Below are 22,581 nucleotides of genomic sequence, written 5' to 3'. Positions count from 1 at the left end.
TGCCAAGGCTCCAGAACAAGTTTCCCAACTGGTAAAACAGACCAGCCTAAATTTCAACATGTCTCTCCGATTCCCAACAGGAGTGCCTATACATGTCAGGAGATCCCATGACTGGCTGTTCTAATTAGACGACTTTCTATTATATTCCCCAAGATATCAACTAAAATGAAAAAAGTAAATTGGTGTGCATTCAGAGAATTTAAAATAAACGCCAGAAGTGTAGAGAGGGGTCATGGAACTGCATTTGTAAGAAGGCAGTATTGAAGACCACATTCTGGAACAAGGGTCTGCCTTTATGCCTTACTGGCAGTCTGAATAGCTTACTTTGCCTTGCTGAACGCTGCTCTGTGTCTCTGTCTCTGTACATGGAAATGAAGACAGTACCCACTCCAGTGAGCTTCCAGTACTACTAAAGGATTCCCATCAACAGCCAAGGATGGTGCCACACACACAGGAGATTGTTCAATCAATGTTACACATTGTGATCGTTTCCCTACCACAGCTCTCTCATTAGTCCTGGGCTCAGAACACTAGGTTACCATGATAATAAAAATGCTCACCTATAGTTAACACATCCAAATGAGAAAGCAAGATACACAGAAAAAAGCTAGGTAAATATGAATATATTTCAAAGCCCTAAATTGCATCTTAGAAGCAATTTATATAGACTAGACTAAAATAATTGACCATGCACTAAAGAAAGAGTAATATCAGTTCTAATTTACAAGCTTATTGATGAATAATTGCCCTCAAGGCTTGCTCACAGCAAAGGAAGAAACAGGAAAAAGTCCAGAGACTGTGCTAAACTCCACAGCACTGCAATAAGCGCTCGCTCTGCTACTCCAAGCTCAGACAGCATACATTCATCCCGTTGAAAGCCAGGTCACAAGACTGAAAGTATACTTTTGAAACATAGAAATCATCCTTTTAGGTCAAATTCATACTATTATACAATTTCCCCCCAAAGAATATCAGAATAGCAAGCTGCTTTTTCTAACTAACAATATGACAGGACCCAACGTAATGATAGATTCACTCAACTTGTTCAAGCTTGTGCTATGGCTCTAATTAAGAGTAAGCATACAAACACGCGTGCGCACATGGGTGCATACACACACAGACACACACACATACACACACAGAATCACAAAGTTAACAACGCTAATAGATAAAGAACAGATGAGCAAGTCTCTTTGGATTTTAATTCTAGAAAGAAAGTGCCCGTGCCTACAAAAGCACTCACCATCTGTGCCACCAACAGCTGACTGCTAGGTGACACACCACAGCAGAATCAGAAAAGGGCAGTGAGGATGGGGGTTGGGTGGGGGCCGGGGCAGCTCAGCGGGTGCTTACCAGGCCTGCCAAGGTCTTTCAGGGCATTAGTCACATGCCGAGTCCTACACTGCTGCCCACTGGGCTAAAGGTAACTAGCAGACAAAATCCATACTTGACTTCTTAGGGGAACAGAGGGTGGAGGATGGGCCAATGAGCAGCTGAGAGTAGAGTCACCCCACTGCTCCACCCATGGGCAGGGAGCAGCATCAGTGAGTGTTGCTGCCAGGGGCAGTTCTTCAAACAGACACTGTTTTCATTTTGCTCAGCTTCCCAATAAGAAGAAACAATGGATAGTTTTTTTTTTTTTTCAACCAGTGAAATGAAGGATAGGATATATCAGGTGGGACATTTAACCACCACGAGACAACTTGGAGAGAAAGATACCAAAACACACTCAGAGCGTATTTGTTCTAGGTGTGTTTGTAGGCACTGAGCTCTTCCTATCATTCTGTATATCTCAGTGCCTAGGATGTACCAAGCACTGTGCTAATGATCAAGCCATCTTTTCAATGGGTTAACCACCTAATGAGGAATGAAATGAAATGAGCAAGCCTACTAAGCATCAGGAATGGCCCCTTTGAGAAACAGAAGCCTATGCTGAGACTTTCAAGGATAAGCAAATAAAATCAGGCTCAGGTCTTATTGGCACCGGCCACTGAGACTTCACAAATAGTATTACAAGTTGGCATGCGCACAATCTTCAGGATCTAACATGCAAATCTGCCTTGCCTCCAATCATTCTGTTCCACTTGTCTTTGCTGTCCTTCGTCATTCTAAGTCTGAAGAGGCATTATCCACCCTTGCACACATACCATGGCTCCTTCTTTCTTCAGTGTCCAGGGAGCCATTTCCATAGCATCTAGATTGTGTGGACTTATAGGAGTTGACTACAGCAGAATTACATCCTTAGGCAAGACTATCAAACCACCTAAACTGTCACATACAAGGGATTAACTTATCTATTTTAAGCAGTGGCAGCTAAGATATAGAGTGCATTATGCAAAGGAAGTTTAATAAGGCTAGGAAGAAAAATGTTTATAAAACTGTCTGAGAATCATATATTTATAGCATGCATGAAAGAACATGTTATTAGATGCTAATCTGTGACACTGAGCATTTAAATCCAGTGAAATCCTTACATTTAGTGGGTGATAAGGACAAGTGACAGCCATGTAATCCATGCTAGGAGCCAGGTACCAATCTGCAGAGCAACTGTACTGTGTGAATTGGTAAGACTTACACCGGAACCAATGCATGAAGAGGAGACTGCATCATTTAGTCATGTCAAGAACAATTATTTAACAGTGATACCCTTCCTTGTAAACCCTTTTCTCTTCTACTTGAATGGTGTTAAGGAAAAGCTAATCAGATACTTAAAAAATAGAGGTGAGCTTAGAGTCAAACAAAATGAGACACTGTAAACAGCCATTTTGTATTCTATGTGAAGATAGATATCATACTTAAGATCAAGTCCTGAACGGTCTTTGAACCCTTGCCACTAAATTGTTAAAACTAAGAGGCACATGTGTTCTTCAGTCAATGGTGTTCTGTTGGGAATTTTCTGGGTTTTTTTTTTTTTTTTCAAAAGCAAATTTCCATATCTACATCTAGCAGAGCTTATAGCTTGGGCACATACATCACACTGTCATCTGCTAATAACATGATTCAGTTGGCTTAAAGTCTTAATAAGACATGTGTCTCAGTGTGGAACATACAGGCTTGCTGGCAGCCAGCTGCTCCTTCTGCTACAGCCACTCCTGGGCAGCCTTCCTCCCCTGCTTACAGAATGTGTCTAGGAGGCTGCAGAGATGGCTCAGCACTTGCTGCTCTTCTAGAGAACCAAAGTTCAGTTCCCAGAACCCACACTGGGCAGCTCAGGACCATGTGTATCACCAGCTCCAGGGGATTTCACCTTCCTCTGGCCTGTTGGCACCCACATACATGCAGCATACAAAAACACAGACAAACACACACATTTTAAAAAAGTGTTTTCTCAGCTGCCCTGTCTGAAATCCTCTAACACTAGAGTCAGAAACCACAGGATGGTGGGAAAGTAACAGCAGTGAAGGAGAACAAGCAAAGAACAAGAACAGAGGGTGCTTCTGGGTATGCACGGGTGCAGGAAACAAGGGAGAACGATGCAAATTCGAGCAATAGCATGACTGTCAAAACCCAGGAATGCTGGGATCCTCTGCCCAAGCTCAAAGGGAATCACCAATGACTGACTTACTGCTTCAGGGACGTTTCACATCCTTCATCTCCCTGGAACATTACAATAGTAAAATGAGCATGAGGAAAACCAGAGCCAGAAACAGAAGAGGCTTCTCAGAGATGTCTGCCAGAGCAGGACACTAACCTGATCCTAAACCCAATTGACATGAACCACTCTTTCTCTTGGCTATCCCCTGACCTGCTCACTGAGAACATAGACATGGATAGCTGCACATGAACTGCACTAGTAATACTGCTTGGTGTTAGGAGACCCAAACCTGAACTCTCAATGTCTTACATAAATGATCCTGTCTCCCTGGCCTCTGCACATATGGATTCAGTGCCTACTGTACAAAGGTTCACCTCTTACCACTGTGTTTGCATTATAAAACAAAAAATTAGCTCAGAGTCAGAGGTGATCCACAAGGGCACTGTTCTCCCTAAGGACACAGGAAGATGGACTCATGCATGCACGCTCGCTCACACACACACACACACACACACACACACACACACACGACTCCTCAAGTTCTGCAAAGTTATATTCTTTTACTTACAGTAGCATTTTATTTTCTCCTGGCGATCTAGATATTTTTCTCCTCCTGACGTTCCTCGAGCTTCTATTAAGCCGAGTAACAGCAGTTTGATGGAATGTTCCACCAGGAATGCAGACCTCAAACAAACCCACACAAATTGTACGCTTGCCCGACAGCAGCAAATTGAGAAGTACTGACATCTTTCCTTAATGCAGCAAGCCAAGCTGGCATGGTGCTGCCATTCCCTGCCCCACCTCCTCCCCTGACACAAGAAGCTATTTACAAGGCTGAAAGTGCCCCTTTTGTCCTGTGCTAGCTGGGCAGAGCTCAGGCCCCAGGAGGAACAAGAGTGGGGCAGCCAGGCCATTTGCTGCTCTTTCAGTCTGCCATTCCAGAGTCATTGGAGCCGTGCTCCTTAACCCGGGCTGGCAAGCTACCTAAAGCTAGATTTGTTTAAGCCATAGCCTAGGAACCAAAGAACACTGGGGCTGTCCTCTAGAGAAGGAAATATGACTATCAAACAGATGGGGTTGCCAGGGTGAGGGGAGGCAGGGGCTGCTGACCAGACCACAAGCCATGAGACTACACACCTGTGGCCCATCTCACTAACCCAGGGCACAACTTAGGTGATTCTGGGACCCTCTGCACAAAGATACAAGTGTCTCCACAGAGAAGCCACTTTGGGGCTTTTCTAGTCAACCAACTTTAAAAATACCTTAGACCCAACGGGTTTTCATTTTCATTAAAATGACTGATCCCGTGGATTACCAAGTTAATTCCCATGAGTATCTTGTATATTGTATGGATGTATCACCTGTCAATTAAAAAGTCTATGGCCTATGGCTTAGGCAAGAAATAGAGGTGGGACATCTGGGAGGAAAAAAAATCTGAGGACAGAACCAGAGATAGGAGTGACACTTGTGAGAAGCTGGATGCATGGTACCTGAGCACAGGTACCTAACCAGCCATAGGGCAAAATGTGGGTTAAAATAATTGGGTTACTATAGTTATGATCTAGTCAGGGTAGAGCCTAGCTATATGGCTAAGGTATCTGTGAATATATTTTGAGTCTGAGTCTCATTTCTGAGAGCATGGGGCTGGGAGGAAGAACCAGGGTGTAACTACAACACAAGCGGAGATGTCTTTTTAAAAACTTGACTTATTTTGTGAAATACTGGAGTCAAGTTGAGTACTCCTGTACTCAGACTTTCTGCCAATCCCTCCTACAGTTCTCAGAGGAAGAAGTGAACACACAACACATTTAAAATCAAATATAATACACTACTATTTTTATCCAGTAAGAGTAAGGCCATAACAGTGGTTACAGGTCACAGCTATCATACACGCAACACCCCTAACAGAACATTCCAAACATAGTATATCAACTTAAAAAGATGAATTTTTAGGGACACATACAGGATTGGTTTAAATATCTGTTCATAATAACCTACATATTCATTAAATTCATACACAGATAAGCCAGATGACAAACTAAATTACTTAAGGACTATTGCTTAGACTTGCCTATCTATCTATCCACTCACCTACCAACCCATCAAAGAGGATCTTGCTACATAGAGGATCAGGCTGGCCTAAATCCTCCTGCCTAGTCTCCCTAGTAGACTCTGGGACTTAAGAAATATACCACCATGCCTGGCTCTGGGGCATCTTCCAGACCACCTTTTCAGGCTCTACAGTTTTCTGTGAAGTATCTTGACTCACTTAACTTACAGGGAAACTACAACCTAGAAAAAGCAAGAAAGTAATCTTCCAACAACCCCAAAAGAAGATAGCTACACAAACATAATTCCACCTCTAATAACAAAAATAACAGGAAGCAACAATCATTTTTCCTTAATACCTCTTAACGTCAATGGACTCAATTCCCCAATAAAAAGACGTAGACTATCAGACTGGATACATAATCAGGACCCAGAATTTTGCTGCATACAGGAAATGCACCTCAGTAACAAAGACAGACACTACCTCAGAGTAAAAGAATAGAAAACAATTTTCCAAGCAAATGGTCCCAAGAAACAAGCTGGAGTAGCCATTCTAATATCAAATAAAATTGACTTTCAACCAAAAGTAATCAAAAAAGATAAGGAAGGACACTTCATACTTATCAAAGGAAAAATCTAACAAGATGAACTCTCAATTCTGAACATCTATGCTCCAAATGCAAGGGCACCCACATACATAAAAGAAACTTTACTAAAGCTCAAAGCACACATTGCACCTCACACAATAATAGTGGGGGATTTCAATACCCCACTCTCAGCAATGGACAGATCATGGAAACAGAAGCTAAACAGAGACACAATGAAGTTAACAGAAGTTATGAACCAAATGGATTTAACAGATATCTATAGAACATTTCATCCTAAAACAATAGAATATAACTTTTTCTCAGTACCTCATGGTACCTTCTCCAAAATAGACCATATAATTGGTCACAAAACAGGCCTCAACAGATACAAAAAGACTGAAATAATCCCTTGCATCCTATCAGATCACTATGGACTAAGGCTGGTCTTCAATAACGACAAAAACAATGGAAAGCCTACATACACGTGGAAACTGAACAACTCTCTACTCAGTGATGACTTGGTCAAGGAAGAAATAAAGAAAGAAATTAAAGACTTTTTAGGATCATTTTTGAAAACATGTATGCATCTATCACTAAAAGCAACATCCCCTCCATTACAGGAACACATTTAATTATAGATTCATATTTATACCCTTGATTGCTTTTTAAAGTGATTTTCTTAGAACAATATTCAACATTTGCCTTTGGAAGGTCCAACACCAAGAAGGAATTACATACCTATTTCTCTTGCATTATAAAAAGTCCATCAGCTCTTTTACAGGGACCAGAGAGTGGATTCAGGAGAGGTGTTCCAGGATCAGGTGTTTACTCAACCAGATGATGCTCAAAGTGGCTGACAGTACACAATAGAACACTGCTGAGACTTGTAACATGAAGACTGAGAAAGGGACTGGAGAAAGCCCTGTCCTTGTAGTAAAGTACAAGAATTCTTTCCTACCTACAGGAAGGACAACTATGAAAAACTTAGCCCTGGTTTTGACACTTGAAACACAAACACAAGAAAAAAACATAGCAAAGGAGTGGTAAAAGAGACAATGATAAGGGCCTTAAGGGGTTGGTAAAAGTCTAAGCTGGCCCTCAAAAGGTGGAGACAAAGACGAGATAAGAAGAAGCAACTCCCCGCTTAGGTCTAACAGTATCAACAAATGAATCAGGAACAAGCTAAGAAAGTTAAAGAGGATAGAAAGACAAGGATGATATTCATGGAAAGATGAGTCATGAGTTTTTAAAAAAAAATTTATTTATTTTACATATGTGACTACACTATCAGTCTCTTCAGACACACCAGAAGACGGCAGCAGATCCCATTACAGATGGTTGTGAACCACCATGTGGTTGCAGGGAACTGAACTCAGGACCTCTGGAAGAGCAGTGTTCTTAACCGCTGAGCCATCTCTCTAGCCCTGAGTCATGAAGTTTTGTTTGTTTTAGCTTTTTAAGGCAGGGTTTCTCTATGTAGGTAGCTCTGGCTGTCCTGGAACTAGTCCTGTAGACCAAGTTGGCCTTGAACTCAGAGATCTGCCTACATTTGCCCCCTGAAGGCTGGGAATAATGGCATGCACCACTACCACCTGCTGAGATAAGATTGTTTTAAAAATTTGCTTATTTTTGTTTTATGTGTATGAGTGTTTTGCCTGCATGCATGCCTGGAGGCCTTGAGGCCATAAGAGGGTGTTAGATCCCCTAGAACTGGAGTCACAGACAGTTGCAAGCCATCATGTGGGTGCTGGCAACCAAACCTGGGTTCTCTGGAAGAGCAGCCAGTGCTCTTAAGTACTGAACCATCTCTCCATGCCTTAGTTCCAATGTTCTTAAGAGCTGGTGTCAGGTGAGTACCACAGCCTATCAGGCCCTAGACCAGACAGTTACACATGTGGCTAAGTAAGGCCTTTCTTTACTGCACCAGGTGGTTATTGCCATCAATCCAAAGAACAGGACATATTCTGCTCCTGTCTCACTTAAGAAAGCACAAGTAGTCAATCTGAAGTCAAAGCTTATGGACCTTGAGTGGTCAGTGCTGCCTCCCAGGGAAGAAGACTTGAGTCCAGGTAGTAATGGGAGACCATGACGCCAGTGACAAAAAGCCTCAATGCACCATGCTTTAAAATCCCAAATTCCCATCACCAGATGAATGATTAAGCAGGCTGTGGTTGGTAAATAGGTATGTATGTATATATACAGATATATATCTGTACACACACACACACACACACACACACACCAGATCAACATTCAGCCTTTCAAAGGAAATCAGGAAAATACCACAACATAGGTAATATGAAGGAATGTAGAAAACACCAAGCTAAGTGAAATAAGCCAAAGGGAAGGCCATGATCTTATCTACATGAGGTTTTCGGAATCAGCAAATTCACGGACAGAAAGTAGAGCAGAGGTTACCAGGGGCTGGGGGCAGGGGAGGGAGGCAGGCAAGACATTGCCCAACAGCTGCAAAGGTTTGTTTGGGGTGATGAAAACTGTGGGGCTGGACAGTGGGGATGCTTACACAACTCACTCAGCGCCATGGGGCAAGTGTACACTTCAAAACAGCTCAAATGGTAGCTTTTCCATTTAGATGAGCTTTACCTCAAAAAGACAGAGATTTGGTAAATCACTGGCAATAACAGACAAGTTATTGGAGAGCTGAGTTCTGGGGCCTGGGAGAATGAATGGTGGGAACAGCGATATCAATGTGGAGTTGAGACAGAAAGGTGATCTGTGATGTAGCTACCATCCCAACTTTCCAGGTCCCTAAAGCCTTCTTCCATAGGCAAGATCAAAGGTTTTGAGGTAGCCAAACTTCTCTGGAGAGGGTCCCTGCTGCACACACACACACACACACACACACACACACACACACACATTGTTCTATGACCCAGAACAGTCCCAGGAACAGGTTTCACAGTTTAATGCTGCCTCTGTTTCCCACCTAAGCATATGCACACGTCCTTTATACTCCTTCCCTCCCAGCCTTTCCTAAAGAAAATCTTCCCCCTTAGTCTGTGACTCTGCATCTCCTTCTCTCACTGGATCTCTTGAGACCTATTTTATGATGTGCAAATCCCACCAAACAGGCCAGAGGCCACTCTCTAACAGCCTTCCTCACTGACAAGTGGCTCATCCTCCAGCTGACCTCCAAGATACTTTGTGGTCTTTGTGGGGTACCTCGTGCCTCCTGCTAGCAGGTCTGTGGCACTCTGGAAGTACAGTACCTATGTAGCTCCTTCTGACTCCTCCTACTCTGATGTTTAATACAGTGCCCAGTTCAAAACAGGTACTCAGTGTTTACTAAGGAGGGAGGGGCCCTCTGGGACTCCCCCTATTGTTTTACTTCAATCCACTGGAAGAGACATATACACAAGGGTGACCCCGAAGAGGAAAGAGATATCCAGGGTGTTCTCGAATTTCAGCAAGCCTCTGCATCCTGTCTCCCACCTGCAGAGTCTCAAGGCCCCAGAGAAGAGTGTAAACTCCATGGTCAGGTGATCTGAAGAGGCCGGAGAGTCTGGAGGACATGACTTAGTCTGTATATTAAGGTATCCTCTTGCCCAGTCCCCATGATGCTCGTATTTCGCCAAGGATTTCACTTCCTGAGGAGTTTGTCAACACTAAAGAAAACAGTCCTTGGGTATTTAGGGATGGGACCACATCTCATCAGTTTAAGGCTGCGCACAGGGGCCCAGGTTCCATGAGCAAAGGACAGAAGGAGGGAGGGTCCCACTGTGACATAAAAGGTGAGTTTTCTATTTCAAAACTGAATCCCGAAAATCAGAGAAACACACTGGGATCCTAGGCCTGGAGCTGGAGCAGCAGAGGACTCTGGTGAGGACAGAGTTCCCCAGCCTCTGAGAGAGCTGGATAGGTGGCCCTCTGAGATGTAAAGGAAGTTGCCTATAGGACCTGTTCAACATTCCCCAGAGTCACAAAGTCAACACAGCATAAAGCTCTCCGCCCTCTCCCTTTCCACACAGTCACAAAGAGGATCTGTGTGTTGGAGATTCCTAAGGTCATGTGAAGGCCTTTATGTAGGACACTAAGGTTAAACTTGAGTCAGATGTATTTAAGAAACTTCCTATTCAAAGAACAGTCCTGAGGGAACCAAGATCACTCCATTTGTCCTCAAATATTTATTTACTGTGTAGATGAATAATATCTGACATGGTAGGGAGAGACATTTCTACAGTGGTGTGACTACTGATGAGGTGCTCATGCTCCTGTAAACAAACACACATTCATGCAAATGATACTAATGGAATTTATTGGGTCAGGAAAAGGCAGACAAGTAGAGGATGGGATAAGTGGGAAGAAGTGGATTAAAGGGAGTGGTAAGAAGATAATATAAACATGTATAAGAATATCATAATGAAACCCATTATATATAATTATATATATAGGCTAATAAGATATTAAAATACTGAGCTGACATTTCCATTTTGAATGGAATCCTTATATATAACACAGGTTAATAAGAGAGTAAACTATTAGTTGATTTAACACTGTTCCACTTCTGTATAGATTTCATAACAAGGCAGGGGTGCTTACTGAGAAAGGCTGGAGAAGGAAATGGATTTGGACGGAAGGGGCTGTTTCTGTCAATCAGCTTCAGACGGAATGGGTAGACTGACCGACCCAGCTCTTCCTAAGGAAGCATCTGATAGGGCAGGTTACATCGGATGATACCTGACCCAAGACAAGAGGATGACACCACAGTCTCAGGGTGTTGGGCAATACAAGTAGAGCCTGTTACTGTAGCAGGTAAGAAGGAAATAAAATTCCCCTTGCCACTAAGATAACCCACAAGAACAGACCCTCCACCTTACAAAGGAACCCGGAGGCTAGACACCTCACCTTACTTATTAAGAACAGCTTAATAAGTAAAGGGGCCACAGCTGGTGCTAGAACCAGCTAGGCGGGAGGGCCTTCACTGAGGGCCTGCAGTGGGCAAGAAGCAGAGTTTCTGTGTTTGAGAGGAGGCCCAATCTTCAAGGTCCCCTCGGGTGTTTTGTCCAAAGCCCCTATCTTAGAGCAGTGACTACAGAAATTGCACAAAGCAGAAACATGGAAGGAATCCTGGCCTCAAATGCAAAAAGGTTCCATTCCAGGTACTGGCTGTGTCCTGCCCGAGGAGCTGCACAATCATGAACCAGGCTTCCGCATGTGTGGGCCTCAGAGGTACAAAAGAAGTGAGACCAGTGGAAAACCGCTTCCCTTTGTGTCACAAAAGCCATGCTGGCCCCTCCAAGACAAGAAGACAGTGGCATCAGCCTGTCATCAAACCAAATCAACATGAAACCCTGGGAAGGAAAGGCACAGGAGGAAACAACTGAAAACCACCAATTCTGAGCTGAAGAGACAGCTCCATAGCTAAGAATATGTACTTTTCCTACAACAGCACCTATGCTGGCCAGCTCACAACTGCCAGCGCCAGGAGGGGCAAAGGCTTCGGACCTCTGTGGCTATCAATAGTCACCTATACATACTTACACAGACAGATAGACAGACAGACAGACAGACAGACACTCACCTACACATACACAGACACAAACATATGACACAACTTAAGAATAAAAATAAATCATAAAACCCATCAGTTCTATGGTAGTAGGCCTGTGTTTATTGTTATTTTATTATGCTTTACATTGGGCTCTCCTACCCCCTCAGCTTTTTAATTGTGGTAAATGCATAACAAAATCTGCCATGCCAACTGCTAACTATATTTTCAATAAACAAGATATAACCGGATTCAGGTTGGTTAATGTTCTTTGGTATTTATGTATTTTCCACCTGCTACCCAGAGGATTTAGGGTGGTCACCTGCCCTTATTAAGGAGTGACAGATGGGCTGTAAACCTCTCTCAGAAAACACAGTTAAGCCTCCTCTGCCTGCCCTGAGCTGGGCCCTGGTGCAGGCCTCAGCAGCCCTGGGAGCAACTTCCACATACGTGCCCTCTCAGAGAGGACCTCCCTGCAAACAAAACTGTACTCTGCACAGTGGAGGGAAATAAAACTTTTCATTGGGCCTCTGCAAACGGAAGGTCATTTCCAGGAGGATGAAGCCCTAGTAATGCTCTCTCCACCTTCCACAAGTTCACAAGAACAATAAAGGCAAACAAACCTGGGGGAGCTAACCCAGCATGTAAGACACCTGGGGATGATGGCCTCTAGCAGGAAAGTGGGAGGGCTATGTTGCTGCCAGCATCTAGAGGGGAGAGAACATTCTGTGTATAAGCTGGAGGCCCCCAGAGGGCTGTGCAGAGGCCAAAGTGAACTGGGCCAAATCTAAACAAAGACTGGGGGAGGGGGTGCACCCATAAAACCAGTCCATATGGGGAGCAAGGGAAGTGGGCAGGAGCCTTGCAGGAGGCAGGGTCTCTCTCCTAGGACATTATTCCTGTCAGCAGGTTATGGAAGAGCTGCCGAAGGCTCATCTTCACTCCAGAATACCCAAAGAGTCATCCATGTCCTTGCAGGGAGCCTAGGTCAGTGTGGAAGAGAGAACAGACTCTGGCCTTGTCCTCAAGGAGCCCACAGGGCCCAGTGACTCAGAGGTCACAGCTATCAAATAGCAGTGACCTGGATAAGAAGGCTCAAGAGGGCACAGGTTGGGTAGGGTTACTTACACCTCTTAAAATAGAATAAGGCTTCAGAGTAACTGTCAACTAGAGAAATGGCTTAGCCCTACAAAGTGTGAGTCTCAGACTGAATACAACACACACACACACACACACACACACACACACACACACACAAGGTTAGAGAAGTCACCCTTTAGTTTTAGCCAGACCTCAACAGGTAACTTAAAAGGCAGAAACGAATGGATTCTTTAAAATATTTTTAAATTGTAGGGCTCTTCGGAATAGAAAGGAACCTTTAAAGAACACGGGCCCCTGTACCTTTGTGGAAGGCGGTGAAGTTAGAAAAATCAACAGGTGAAACAGAGGGCAAGTTAAGCGTGGCTTTGCTTATTGTCTGAGGAGGCAAGGAGACGAGGCATCCATGACACCACGGGACACTAGCTAAAATTACGCCGAGTTCAGGTAACCATAAGAAGAGGTGACTCGATTAGGGAAGCTAAAAACAAAACAAATACTAGTTACAGAAGGTTACAGAACAATGACCAACTTTATAAAGGACAGGAAAAACAACAGTAAAAAGAAATGGCAAGTTGGGTTGTTATCTGCTTAAAATAACCAAGTTACATTAGTTTAGGGATCCTTACATTCACATTATATTTAGTTTAAATTCTTGCCACAAAGGTCCCCAGATCTATTCAATAGTCCACGAAGTACAATAAAATCACCACATACCCTTGACCCTCTGTCGGCTTCAATTGCAGCTAACATTTTGCTAATACTGTTTTCTCATGCTCTCTCTCTCTCTCTCTCTCTCTCTCTCTCTCTCTCTGTCTCTCACACACACACACACACACACACACACAAAACGGATTTTAAAGCAAATCTCACACATCCTGTCATTCAGGAGACACTTTGAGGTGCCAACAGTTCTCCAACTATGCATTAGGAAACAATTTGTGAGACGGCAGCCAGCCTAACTGACACACGCAGTGTATCCTGCCAACGGCCTAAAGAGCTAAACCGAGGGAGCCAAGTTCAATGTTTACCCGGAGCAGTCAGTCCAACACAACATTTAATTTCCATGCGAGACACAAGTCCATGTACTCGGCTGGCAAATATTCACTGCGTACCCACTATGTCCCAAGTCAGCCCACGCCTCAGGAGACATGGCTGTGAACCAGATAGAAAATAAAAGACCTGTCTAATTAAGGCTTCCACATTGAAAAAATCTGCAGAACAAAACCAAAACACATTCTGGCTTTTACTAACTCGCCTAAAGTCAGACACATTATCTGACATGGATCAGAAGCTATTTTCAGAGAAGTTTTAGTTTATATCCCCCTCTGACAAACTGGGTCACCTTTTAAGAAAAAGTAGCCCCCAGAGATTTCCTGCCATGCTGACAGTAGAGAAGGGGGCAGTGTTCTGGTTTGCGGTACCGCTAACACATCCCAGCTTGTGAAGAATAAATGCACCTGTAATATGTACATGCTTTCATTCATAAATAATACCTACATGCTCTAAAATGTTTTATAGCCAATGAAGCAAATACAGATTTAAAGAAAGACAAGAAGATATCTCTAATAGTTTTCTAATATTTACATTGTGAATCCTAATTTGTGGTCTAGCTGCACTGTCTCCACCCCCCACCCCCACTCCCAACAACCAACCAAGGGTGAATGTAACCTCTCTCAGAAACCACCCTCAGTCTCTACAGAGCCTTCAGCAGCCTCTCTGGCACCTGCCTGGTGGGGCTCATCTGTTTCTGCCAGAGTTGCCACAGAGGCTGGCAACGGGTGGGGAAATCTTTCCTGGGCCTGGAATATTACACCTTTAGCCTCTACCTCCAATGGACACGTATCCTTACCTTACTTACACTCTGTAACCCCAAATTCATCTCCAAGTCATGTCAGAAAACAACAACAGACTGTCATTGTCCTCAGAGGCTAAGCCAGGGCTCTGGAGGGCTCTGGATTTTGGATGTCCTCTAGGGGGTGCCAGATTGGCCTGTTGACACATAAGGTCCCTGTCCGCTTGTCTGAGGTACAATGTGGGTAACTGTGTTATGAAAGGAACAGAGACCTATTTGACTGGTGTGCTCCTGGCACAGAAACAAGACACACCTTTAAAGTAGGAATACCAGGTAAGTCGACTCTAGTACAGTTACATAAGATTATCTAGAATTTGACACTAATCTCCTCCCACATCCTGAGAAACCCAAACCTAGCTGTGTCTCTTCCACATGGAACAACAGAGAAAAAAAACCCTGCACTATACTCTTAAACCCAAAGCTCACCTCCAGGAGGCGTGTGTTTTGGTCTGAAGATTCTCACCCCCTTGATCCTAACTGTTAAGATCTAGCTTAGCAGGGTAGACACTACGTATTATTGTCAGGGGACATAATACCGTACCTTAATGTCTCCTAGTTTCAGCCAGTCATCCAGACACCATGACAGGACAACTAGGGGTAAGGCATTATACTAAATGCCGGGGACAATGGGCTGAGGCCATACAAGGAAGGAAGCCCCCAACAGACAAGCTTGAACCTGGGGCCTGGCAGTGGAAGACCTCTGACCATTTTTGCTCAGGAAGAATCTGATCAGAGCTTCATTTCCAGAAAAACCATTTTCCCTTCCTTCCAGCACCCACACCCTCTGCATTAACTATGAGCCATTGCTGTCTATGTGGAGGTGGCAGAATCTAGACTTGGTTGGTGGTACTAAGAATCAAAGCAAGGGACAGGTGCCCACTGGTGACACTGTTCAGCAGGGGCATGAGAATAAACAGATTGCCCACTGATTGGGTATGGGGACACAAGTCAAGGACAATACCTAATTTCAGTCATCTCTGGACCAGTCCAGGGCCCAGGAGCATTTCTGAAAACACAGAAATGGCAATGACTAGGGCTCCCTCTAACCTGGAGCTTACAGTATGGTTGAAGTGCTCCTATGAGAAAGAAATGTATATACACACATACTACGACACACACAAGTCAGAGGCAGGAATGCTAACCAGAATATTAAGTGACCAGTGAAAAAGATTCTAGTATCAGAATTAGCGGTTAGGACACTTGGGACTACAACCATTTTTTAACTGGTATAGGAGTATCAGAATCTTAGTCACTAGTTTGGTTGCTGAGTGTCAGAGAACCCAAGGTTCCAGTGTAGGAGAGACACTGAAAAGGAAGAGAGTCACACTAGGAAAAGTACCTTTGAACAACAGCACTGAGGAAAGAGGCTGGTGAAACCATCAGCATTAGAGCAAGATCCATGTCAACACAGGCCATGGAGGCCTGCGCCCCCTTTCCAGGATACACACCAGCACCTCAGGTCCCTGGACAGCTCAGTCTTAGGGTGCATAGATCCTTTAGTCCCAATGGCCACATGTCCTGATGTTCCAGTTCACGGGGCTTTGAGATGGGCAGAGGATGAGCAGAGGAAACAGCACACTGGAGCCAGGCTGCAGAAGCCCTTGAAAGGCTAACTAAAGAAAGACTTGGGACACTGATGGTTTCTGTCCTGAAGTTCTGCTTCAGAAAAAAGTTATCCTCTTCTTTCTTAGCTAACACCAGCACCCTTCTGCCTGTCTCTCTCTCCCTGTCGCTCTTTCTCTGTCTGTCTCTCTCTGTCTGTCTCTCTCTGGCTCTCTCTCTCTCTCTCTCTCTCTCTCTCTCTCTCTCTCTCTCTTTCTTTTTTGAGAGAGGGTAGTCTTGTCTCCAGTACATGCTAGCCTGAAACAGTATGTAGCCCAGCCTAATCCCAAACCCAAAGTGACTCTCCTCCCTCAGCCTTCTAAATGCTGGGATTATAGATGCTACCATGCCTGGATTTGTCTCGTTTTTAAACAAGGGCTTCTGCTGTTTAAACTGGAGATAACAGACTGTGAACTTAAATACTAAGAATGCAAGGAAGAAACAAGTGCATGCTGGGAAATGCTGGACAGAGAGTAGATTACAGTAAGCAGAAACCTGCTGACTACCTGAGTCTTAGGACATTAAGTCAAGGACAACACTGGGGGCCAGCCATTCCTTGAACAGGCACAGGGCCCAGGAACCAACTCTCACTCTCTCTCTCTCTCTCTCTCTCTCTCTCTCTCTCTCTCTCTCTCTCTCTCTCTCTCTCTGTGTGTGTGTGTGTGTGTGTGTGATGGCCAGGGGGGAAGGCAGGTTTGTAAGCGTGACTAGCCTACTCTCTCCCTGTACCACAGCTACTACATCAGTGAGATGAGGGAGCTAGGCTATTTCAGAGGTCAGGGTTTGTCTGACCGAACTCTGAGGTGCCAAGAGATAGAAGTAACTGTGTGTGGATTCTACCCACGCTCAATCCACCTTACTTTACCCACAGCAGCCCTGTTCCATTTAGCCCATGGCTTCTAGTTCAGTCAAAATCACTGGCCAAGAATACAGTGCCTGCAAACTCTGAAGACAGAGGAGTCCGTCCTCTGGTTCACTGAATGTTCTCAACAGTGTCACTAGACCACACCAGGAAGGAGGTAAAATTGCTTCCCAAATCCACAGCAGAGAGCAAATCCATGTATCACACTGAGGTGAATCTCCAACTAACATGCTTCGGCTCCACGGTATGCACTAAGTTAGTGCCCTGTTCCTGCCCGTGGGCTCCTCAACACTTGATGCACTGATCATTCACCCCAACTGTGCTCCAGGCTTCCAAGACCTACTTCGAAGGCAGATGAGGCCTTTTAGTTTTTAGTTCTCACAATGAACTGAATGAATCAAGCTCTCTGCTTTCGGAACTCAGGTGTGATGAAGAGAAAATTCACGGCTGAGTATAAATGTACAAAGAAAAGTCAAGGAACTTTCCAGGCCTGAGAAATCTAGCTCCAAAGCTACATAAGAGGAAGAACTTGAAAAATCACAGGGCCCCAAAGGCAGGCAGCCTAGACTCAAAGCCTGCCTTGGGTGACTTAATCTCCAAATCCCACAGAGAAGTAGTTCTCAACCTGTGGGTCAGGATCTCCCTCAAGGGTCCACAGACCCTTTCACAGGAGTTGGTCACCTAAGACCACAGAAAACACAGATGTTTACATTATGATTCATAACAGTAGCAAAATTACAGTTACGAAGTAGCATTGCAAATACTTTTATGGTTGGGGGTCACCACAACATGAAGAACTGTATTAAAGGGCCCCAGCATCAGGAAGGTTGAGATCCACTGTCACAGTCTAAACCTGCCTCACAGGGCTCCTGGGGGACCATGGGAAGCACCCGGAACAAAATCTCTACTGCATCCGTGAGATGAGGGAGGGACAGTGTAACAATATAATCCTACTGCAGCTTCCTCTTAATTCTGCTTAATCAATGGTGTTCTGACCCCGTGCCTACAACAAACCTGAGTGCAGAGTGCCAACTTCTACAGCAGCCAAAACTCTGCAAATGGGTAGATAATACATTTATCAGAAGTCACACCCAAAACATGGAAATAAATATTCTAAAAGGCAAACCACACTTTTTGGATGCCCTAACTTCTTTTCATTTATCTTTCCAAACCATGAAACAGCTTCTCACTAAAATACACAAACCTAAAAGTCCATTAAAAATGACTCAGTAATTTTCAAGTAATTTACAAATTCATGAGAGTTTTTTTTAAAAGGATATGCTTAATTTTAAGCATTGTTCTAATTAAAGAAGAGAGTTTGATAAACTGTTCTGAAATAAACAACAAAAGACAGTAATGAATAAATTAAAAGTAGTCATCTTCAAAATATGTTGACAAATCTGAGGAGATCACTATATAACTGAGGTGATTAAAAATGAATCATCAGTCTGGAGAGATGGCTCAGCAGGGAAGAGCATTGGTTGCTCTTCCAAAGGACCTGAGTTCAATTCCCAGCATCCACAAGGCAGCCCCCAACCATCTGTAATTCCAGCCCCAATGGATCCAAAGCCCTCTTCTAGACTCTGCAGGTACTGTATGCATGTGGTTTACAGATATATATGGAGGCAGAATATCCAGACACATAAAATGAAAATAAAGGTTAATTTTAAAAAATGAATTGTTAAAATATTCAACTTCAAATGACAATATATGCCTCAAAATTATTTTTCAATTTGCTTATAAAACAACTGGAAGAAAATAAACCCAAATGTAATTTCCTGAAGCTGTTTCATTTTTATATGTCCTGGTTTTTAATAACAAGTATTTACTACTTTTATAATATGAATAAGTAAAACTATACTTTAATTTAGATATTTAGACAGCTCTCATATTTTTTACTTAAAACTTGAGGACTAGCAAATAATTCATAAAAAGAACTAACCCAGGCTCCTATGTGCATTAAGCCACTGGTTTTGAAATCTCAAGAGTCAATATATGGACGTATACTCTTCTCCGGCAGGCCCCTGCTATCCTAAGGGAGTACAGGCCTCACAAACCTCCAGGTTAAAGTGTCACCCCTCCTACCCAGTCAAGAAACAAGAAAAGGACCACTCTATTGTAATCTCTAGCTCCCCTCACTTTGACTCCTTAAAGTTTACAACTGACAAATATGACTGCCTCCAACAGTTAAGAAATTATAAACACCAGGAGAGACAAAGTAGAAAAATTAACATTCGTGTGGTAATTTTCTTTCCCTTGGCCATATTGCTGATCACCCTGGGATTTCACAAACCAAAATTCCTCAGGACTTGACATTCAGCGTTTTGTGGAGAGAAGAATCTCAGCATACCGTCACAGACACTGATCAAACCGCCTCTACTTTCTCGCTCCTCAAGTTCAGCTACTATTCTAGACCTTGCATTTCTTTTAAGCTCTCAGAAGCCCCTCAAAGTACCAGGATGTTGAAGCCTAAAGTCAAGCACAGCAGGTTCAGAACACCTCTGTGCACTGAGAACCACCCTCCAGGCACCAATGCCAAAGGTACATCATGACCCTCAAGTGCATGTCTAACCACTAATTTGGACTGAAGACCTTCATGAAGGACTCAGGCACCTTAGGCTCTCTGGGTGGAATAGTCAGGCTTAAAGAGGGTTCAAGGACTCACAGCTGGGAGCTGCCTTAAAGTGGTGCGAAAGCTGTGCACACTGCATCATGTAAACAAGCCTGTCCATAAAACACTTCTAACGGTGTGACTCAAACTGAATTTAGTCATAAGAGACAGTGCATGCAAAAGAGCAATGAACGGCAAGCTTACCCATTGAATGAAACTGAGCTTATAATTATAAACTAAATGACTCCAAAAAGACTGAGGATAAAGATCTAGAAGTTACAGGAGGCATATCACAATCAAAGAACAATAACAACAAAGCCGCAGGGGGAAAGACAGAATCTCTACTGGTAAATGACTAAACCACCTGATCTTTCCCAGGGCCCTTACTCCAAACACAGGATAGCCACATCCAAACTAAAGATGTGCTAAGGACATTAATTCACAACACTGTGACATGCTGGCTTGCATCTGGTGACTCCACATGTAACTCTGGAACTGAGTGGCTGAAAAGTACCTGTATGGTATAGATAGATAACCTGTCCCTCCCTACCTGCATTTGTCACATGCCACGTGTTAAATGTCAAAACTTCCAAGGCCTAGTGATTTCAGTCAGGCTGTAATAATAATAAAACACCGATAAAATATAAATAACAGAGACAGGAAGGAAATATGTCAAAATGCTTAGAATCGCGGATGGGAAGGGTTTTTTTTTATTTCTGTTTTTGTTTTAAGTTTGTCTGTTTACAGTAAATTTAGAAGAGGTGAGTGAATAAGGTGTGTTGCTTTTTTTTTTTCCTTCCCGAGTCACATAATTTTAGCTCAAGATCTCAATGCAGACCTTTCACAAAGAACCAGCATCCCATCAGAAAGGGATTTTCTTCAGTTGAACTACAAGAAAGAACATCTACCTAGGATCTGATCCTGTCTGTTTTCTGTTCTTATCACACCTCATGGTACTGCTCCAAACTGATGGTTCCTTTTAGCTGCTCCACATTCTTACCCTGGCCCATTGCAGACCAGCATTTCTGAACTTTGGTGAACTAGAACGGTTTGGATGATTTCTGAGTTATGCTAATAATTTTCATTGGGATAACCACAGATTACGTTTTGAAACGTGTATACCGGAAACAAAATCAGATGTCAAGTCCTTAAAGGGAACACTACAGATGGATACTTACAGTTCCAAGCTGAAGCATTTTCATAATGGCCATTCTTAACTAGGCTCCATAGCCATGAGCTTGGGCGGAGTGGAAAGATGGTCTGTAAGCTCGGGCATAATGCACTGATTAGATGGAGCTTCTTTCTCTAGATTCTAATCAATGTGTTCTTTTAAGTCCTGTATCAACATTCGGGGTCTACGCTTCAAGGTGATAAATATCATTTTTGCTCCCTAATTAAAAACAAAATTAAAAGCCAGATTGCCTTAAATCAATGACTCCATCACCACTGTGTGTAGTGGCTCTGGGAGCTCCTCTTGGAGACACCGCGAGAATTTCTACTTATGACATCGGGCTCTGAGCGCTGCCTCTGACCCTCCTCGAACGCTCGGCGCAGGGGCACGTCACAGAGCGGCACCGGGACAGTCCGTGTCCACGCGCGGTGAGTGCGCGCCTCATAATCCCCGCCTCTGGTGCACGAGGGATGCGGTGGCGGAGACGCCAGGGTCTCCAGCAAGCAGGACCACCTCTCGGCACCTGAGCCGAGCAGGGAAGGTCCCAGCCACCACACCAGCCAGGGACCGGTGCAGAGAGGAACCTCCTGACTCCGCGGTGCACCAGCCCCGCGCGCGCACGGCCCACGGGGGAACCCCGGCTCCGGCACCGGAAGCGGTGGCCGCCGGAGCAGCCCTGGAGCCTTCCGAAGCCGAGGGAAACGAGGCCGTGGAGCCCTGGCCGGAAAAGCGGAACGTCCCGCAGAGCCGCGGGGCGGCTCTCCAGTCTCGGCCCGACTAGGGTCGCCTTGGCCGACACGCGGCCCTTCGCGGCTGGCGCACTCACCTCCTCCGCTGCCCGGGCTGCTCCACAGGCGGCTGTCACTGCAATCGGCGAACTGCCCCGCGCCGGGTTTGCGATGCTATTTAAGGAGTCGCGGCCACAGCTGCTCTCTTGGCTGCGCCACCGGCGTTGCAGCAGCAGTAGGGCCGGGCGTCTGGTAGTGCGCGTGCCGTGCCGTGCGGCCCCGCCCCACCCCGTCCGCAGGCTCCTCCCCGCTCCATCTCTTAGCGCGCCCACTCCCCCTCGCCAGCTCCGCCCCTCCTGTCGCACAGGTCGAGCCTGTCCCGCCCCATCACGCCCACCGTTCCTCTCAGGTCCCGCCCCATCGGCGCCATTCCCGCCTCTCAAGCCCCGCCCAATCTGGTCTGATTCAGTCCCTCAGACCCGCCGCTCCTCTCAGGCCACGCCCATCAGCTCCAGTTCTTTCCCCTCTGGTCACGCCTCCTTGGTCATTCTCCCCGCCCCTCGAGGCCCAGTCCTCCTCCTGGTCCCGCCCTGTCTTGCTGACTCCACCTCTCCTTCCAAAGCCGCAAGGTAGGCGTGGCCTTCCTCAAGTCCAAGAGCTTGGCTGTCAGCAAGCAAAAGCCACTAAGGTCACCCAAACTAGCCCTCTAGTTTCACAACGAATCTGAGGTAGGGCAAAGGTTAAATCTGAAAGTCTGATAATCTGGACCCTGATAATGTGATGCTCTGGAATGTTGCAGGTGCCCTTTAGCTCGTCCATCCTTAACATTCTTTCCAGCTGACTTCTTGGCATGGCTTCTCTGCTTGCCTCTCTGCTTGGAGGGATCATGGTAGCTGAAGACTTTCTTTAGCACAGATACACATGAACCCCTTTAATCCAGTTTCACCACGGTCCCACCAAGTTTCACCACAGTC

The 22,581-nt window shown here is 44.8% G+C and overlaps 1 protein-coding gene across 4 annotated transcripts in view; it reads right to left on the bottom strand.

Moving 5' to 3' along the window:
• Positions 1–21,897, bottom strand: part of Acsl1 (acyl-CoA synthetase long chain family member 1) — a 66,440-nt gene extending 44,543 nt beyond the window's left edge. The window contains exon 1 of one of the 4 annotated variants that reach the window (XM_034520380.2): positions 21,706–21,897. The gene's annotated coding sequence lies outside the window, so the exon portion shown is untranslated. Of the gene's footprint in view, positions 1–14,630; positions 14,789–20,886; positions 21,233–21,705 lie in introns of those variants that run through there. The other 3 variants (XM_034520383.2, XM_076914112.1, XM_076914111.1) reach the window with 3 other exon arrangements.
• Between the last annotated feature and the right edge of the window lie 684 nt (positions 21,898–22,581).

This window comes from Arvicanthis niloticus, chromosome 16 (genome assembly GCF_011762505.2).
Source record: "Arvicanthis niloticus isolate mArvNil1 chromosome 16, mArvNil1.pat.X, whole genome shotgun sequence".
Lineage (NCBI taxonomy): Eukaryota > Metazoa > Chordata > Mammalia > Rodentia > Muridae > Arvicanthis > Arvicanthis niloticus.
The sequence above is the reverse complement of the archived record's forward strand: the minus strand, read 5'-3'. Positions and strand labels throughout refer to the sequence as shown.